A 6,032-nucleotide genomic window follows, 5' to 3' on the forward strand; every position below is an offset into this window, starting at 1 on the left:
GGAACATGTTGCAATATGAACCCAATGCATCCCTAAGGGAAATTGATCAAATTTTACAGAATCTGTTTATGTCAAGGAACTTGCAATTAAATTTACACTTGATACAAGTGATATTGTCTTATCTGTTTGAATACCATGGCTGAAGAAGCAGAAGTTATTGCCTGCAGGAATGAAACTAAATTGTCCTGTTGACATAATTCTTTAGATGTGTTACTTTCTTTGTGTTGCAAAGTTAATTATAAGAATGTTGAGAATGTATTTACAGTCAATACTTCCTAGTTTTGAACTTGCTACATGTCTAGACCTCAATATCCTAGAGGTAACAAAAAATGCTGAATGAGTTTCAAAATCACTGGACTGGTAAAGATAAACAAAGTTATCCTCTGCCATGTCTATTCAAAGAGAAGTCAATCCGAGAACAACTGGCCCAGAAAACACTGTGAGCATTCGACTGGTCAAGGGGCGACATGTAAAAGATTTCTTTGGGCTTCATATGCTCATTTCAGAACGGAAAAGCAGACTGAATCTATTGACATTATCTACTTTGCTGCAAAGGAATTGCATCATACTGTCAACAGAAAGGAAATCTACAACTTTATAAGAGTTGTGGAAAAGTTTTCCATTCCTATCAACTCTGAAGAACCTTCAGATGCCTGGCAGCAACAAACTTTATGATCAGAAACAATGTGAATGGGCATTATGACTCATTTGAGCTTGTTGACGAATCATTAAGTGAACTTATTCAGGCAGCAAAATTGCTCGAGAACAAATTGCTACTGTAATTTTGAATTTGAAATCAAAGGATGAGACATTACAAGTTTGACAGAAACATTTCTCTTCCTGAGCAAAATGATCAGTAGCAGGGACAAAGATGATGCTCGGTAAGGCCTCCTCCTTTACATGACTGAGGACAGTAAAATGTCGGCTGCACCAATACAGCAACCAAGGAGAATGCATGATGATGCCCAACTAATCAGGCAATTAAAGTGAGGTGCTTATATTCTTCCCCATAGCTGTATCAGCAGATTGAGAATGAAGATTTTCTCATATGAAATGAAAACAGGTTACATGTGACTCCATGGAAGCCAGCCATTCATAGATTCAGGACATGGTCAAAAAGAGGAAATTACCTGCTCAAAAATCTAGGATAGTGCAAAGGATACTGAACTCATTTCTCTGAGCAGCCATCCTCCGTTATGGAAATTCATGAGACTGAAGATCCACCACATGATGTTGTGGGGCAACTACCTGATTCAGAGAGTTCCTCTGTGAAAGACATTGAGGAGATTATGGATTCTTGAGATCAAACACCCAGATTAGCAAGAATGAACATCTGAGTGATAAAAAGTCCTCAAGTAGAATGTCAGTTTAGAGACTATGCATGGTTTCATGATTCCTGAAGCTAAATACCTAGCAGCTGATGGTGTTGTATATCCTTGTCACCCTAAATGATGTTAATGTATGGGTTAAGCGAGATCCACAGAATTACCTGTTTGAGTTTCCATACATGACAAAATAAAATATTAACCTTAAAACAACTTCTCAAATAATTACTGCAATAGTTAATGGTTCAAAATCACTAACTATTACCTTATATTGAATTGTTTCTGTTATCAAGTACATTGCTACTCAACCATTGGCTCAGATATATAGTCAACACAGTTTCTTGAATCCTTAAGCAGTTTCATAATTATTTTCTCCACTTATACTCATTAACAAAACTGCTCTATGGAGCTCTTGTAATAATTCAATCCATATCTCCTTGAATTTTAGATTGTGACTTCAGCCTTGTGAGTCATGTAAATGTAAATGAAGGGTTGTGATCTAATACGTTGAACCTATTTTGTTTTCCTTCCAACAACACCAGCTCGCCCTTATGCCTTTCTAAGACATCTCAATCAAATACCACTTAGTACTGCAACTGACATAGCTCAGTAATTGTCTGGCATGGCCTTTCAGATATTTCATTTGTTTTGACCTGGGTTCCCTCAGTTGTGAGGTTATATCACACTCCTTCAGCTGATAGCTGCATCAGTATTTCCAGACAATTTTTTTCTCTATTTTTGTATTCCATGAATTGAAATATTTTCTAGATCATTCACTTGTCCTTATAAACCAATTGCTGCAATTATGCTGAAGACAATGGATATAAAATTAGGAGATTTATAACAGGTGACTGATTTGATGTTGGCCTTTTCACATTATTGTTAACGTCAAAATTATTTCCATTTAATGAAAGTAGAGAGTCTCATTTAAAAATTGCTGCAATTCCAATTATTTATTTCTTTTAGTCAAGAGCTATCTAAAGCTTTACCTTCATATACTACCTAGGTCTTCATAAAATATGTAATCACATCATTCTTATGCTCTTCAACATGACAGGGGATGATACTATTAGACTGTGGCTTCTCCTGCTGTTTGTTTGCTTATAGAAAATCAGAACTTGAAATCCTAGGCCTAGCAAAGTTTTGCTTTCCATGAGGATGCAAGCAAGTGCAATCCCTAAGCTGCATAGTTTGTCCATGTGCAACAGGAATTGAGGTGGAACTCAATCCTGCTGCCTTCCATCTCACACCTTTTCAGAAAAAAAATTTAAAATCACAGAGGCTGAAAAACAAAAGAGAATGCAAAAGTGTATTGGAATCCTGATGTCTAAAATATACATCAGTGAAACATAGAAAATTGAGAACTGGCTGTGTTGATATGAAGGGAGAAAAGAGGCCTGAAGAACGTTCAAGCAAAAAGAAATTTTTTCTCCTTGTAGAGCTACTGGAGCTTCTGATTAATTGATCTTCCCATTTATGGATACTCATTTGTTAAGGCATCACACCAAGTTTCCATCATCAAAAATCCAAATTAGACCTTAACAGGATGTCCTGTGAAAACCTCAGAGTAGTGCAGAAAGGTCATAGAGTCATAGAGATGTGGAGCATGGAAACAGACTCTTTGGTCCAACTTGTCCAAGTCGACCAGATATTCTAAATTAATCTTATTCCATTTAGAGTTATAGAGTCATTGAGATGTACAGCATGGAAACAGACTCTCTGGTCCAACTCATCCATGATGACCAAATATCCTAAATCAATCGAGTCCCATTTGCCAGCACTTGGCCCAAATCCCTCTAAACTCTTCCTTATTCATATACCTAACCAGATGCCTTTTAAATGTTGTAAGTGTACCAGCCTCCACCATTTCCTCTGATACCTCGTTCCATACATGCACCTTCCTTTGAGTTTAAAAGTTGCCCCTTTCCTTCTCACCTTAAACCTATGCCATTTGGTTCTGGACTTGCCCAACCCTTTTCTATTTACTCTATCCATGCCCCCCATGCCCTCCTGTTTTGAACTCTCCTCCCCTTGACTATTCAGGGTATCCATGCCCCTCATGATGTTATAAGCTTCTGTAAGGTCACCCCTCAGCCTCCAACGCTCCGGGGAAAATAGCTACTATCTATTCTGCGTCTCATAAAGTTTGAACCCTCCAACCCTGGCAATGTCCTTGTAATTTTTTTTTCTGAACCCTTTCAATTTAACAACATCCTTCCTGTAGCTGGGAAACCAGAATTGAACACAATATTTCAAACACCGTTGTGACGTGTTGACAGGAATTTGAGAACATTGAATTAATGTACAGAAGGGCTATTCAACCACAATGAAGATGGCTGAAGCTAAACAAAAAAGCAACTAGAACTGCTAGAAGTACTCAGCAGGTCAAATAGTATCTGTGGAGTGAGAAACTGATACTTCTGCTCAAAAGGATTTTATCTGATGTTCTCCTTCTGGCATGATTTTCTGTTTTTATTTAAGACGGAGAACAGAACTGTAATGGGAGATCTAGAGGAATCATTATCCCTATTTCATTTCATTAGCCTCAGTCTGTTGAATGCTCAGGTTCAGTTTGCATTAAAAATGTTAAAGTTACCCAGGGTAGAACTATCCAGTCCACTGATCATTCATCCCCTCCACCATCTTGAGCAATACTGCAATAGTGCAGAAACTTCATTACCTTAAAGTCATGCACCATCCTAAATTAAGAATATTTTTACAATTCCTTCTTCATTACTGCATCAAAATTTTGGAATTCCTTGCTTAACACAACAGTAAAAACTAAACTTACAGACAACAGCATTAGTTCAAGTAAAAGATCCAGTGCTCTATTTTCAGGAAAGTAGGGATCACCAATATATCCAACCTTTCCACTTCTGTCTGCATCTTGAACACAGATCTGAAAAAAAACTGAAAATACACATTACGTCCTCTGAAGAGCAGTAGTTCTTGCAATTATGAGACCAATTGGATTAAAAATAATGCTCTGAGAGTTAAATTATAAAATCACAGTATAATGCATCTTTCAACAATGTGTGCAGTTTAGGAATACTTTTGTCTCAGACCAATAGTTCACTTGACTTATAACAAATGAGGAACATAATGGAACTGACTGACTAACATGGATCTTCCTGTGAAATGCTTACATGATTAATTTATATCAGAGGCAGTTGTGATGTATGTGGTCTAGGAATGGCCAAGGTATCAAAGAAATTTTAAGACCTGATAATGAAACCAGGAGCAATTAGTCAATCAAACATTATGTGATCCATTGTTCAACAGGTTGTTTAATCAATTAGGGTCCCAGGTTCGATTCCAGCTTTGGGCGACTGTCTGTGTGGAGTTTGCACATTCCCCTCCGTGTCTGCGTGGATTGCCTCCGGATGCTCCAGTTTCCTCCCACAGTCCAAAGATGTGCCGGTCAGGTGAATTGCCATGCTAAATTGTCCATTGTGTTAGGTGCATCAGTGGGTTACTCTTCGGAGGGTCAGTGTGGGCTTGTTGGGCCGAAGGGCCTGTTTCCACACTGTGGAGAATCTAATATAATGACAGCACCATTTCAAATGTTTTTTTCTGAAAGCTATATGTTGCAATTAAATCAGAGGTAACATCTTCTTGCTTCAACATAATGGTCATATTCCGAATGAATATTGTGATTAGTAATGACTGAACATTATGCAATAATTGATACTCTTAGAAATGGTTTAAATGGACATTTTAATTAGAAGACTGACTTGGTTAGATGGAATGGACCATGGGAGTGAAACTCTTCAGCCTCTATTGTTTTTTCATTAAGTAGGCTTTTCTCTGAAATTCTGCTGAAGTTACAGCAATGTGGGAATGCAATCAAGGAAATGCACCCCATCTGTTATAAGATATGAATTCAACATAAACAGGACAGCCATAAGACCATTTTAAAGCATTTTTCTACAGAGGATGCTGAACACTGAGTAACCACCTCAGGCATCTCCTCAGAAACAGTGTAAAGCAGATCACGTTTACTCCTCAAGCTCCTTGGGTTTTTACTGCAATGGCGACCTCAGTCCTATTTTGCCAATCTCAAACTTGCAAAGCAATACTTAGGTCATGCTGCCTGGACCAGTCAAAACCTATCCCCTCCCCATGTACCTGACACAGATCAGATCCTTTCTCTCACATTCATTAAATTCTGTGAATTTCATGCAGGAAAGCCATCAACCAAACATGTTTACTCATCTGTCTCCTCTTCTCTTATTCCAGTAGCTCCAGGCAGGCTACATGGGTTGACATGGTAGCTCAGTGCTGCCTCACACCGCCAGGGACCTGGGTTTAACTCCACCCTCAGGCAACTATCTATGTGGAGTTTGTTTGTTCTCCCCACATCTGCGTGGAATTTCTCTGGGTGCTCTGGTTTCCTCCTATAGTCCAAAGTTGTGCAGGTTAAGTGGATTGGCCATGCTAAATTGACAATATTGGCTAGGGATGTGCAGGCTAGGTGGGTTAGCCATGGGATATATAGGGTTACAATAATAGAACGAGGGGATTGGTCTGAGAGATAGGCTTGTCAGAGAGTCAATGTGGACTTAATGGGCCGAATGGTTTATTCCCACAATGTAGTGATTCTAAATGTTATCTTTTTTGAAATTCTGGAACAGTCCAGTAGATAAGAGGTTAGCAATTGTCACAGTTTTAAAAAGGCAGAGAAAGCAGCAAATCACATCTCAGTTA

This window comes from Chiloscyllium punctatum, chromosome 3 (assembly GCF_047496795.1).
Source record: "Chiloscyllium punctatum isolate Juve2018m chromosome 3, sChiPun1.3, whole genome shotgun sequence".
NCBI lineage: Eukaryota > Metazoa > Chordata > Chondrichthyes > Orectolobiformes > Hemiscylliidae > Chiloscyllium > Chiloscyllium punctatum.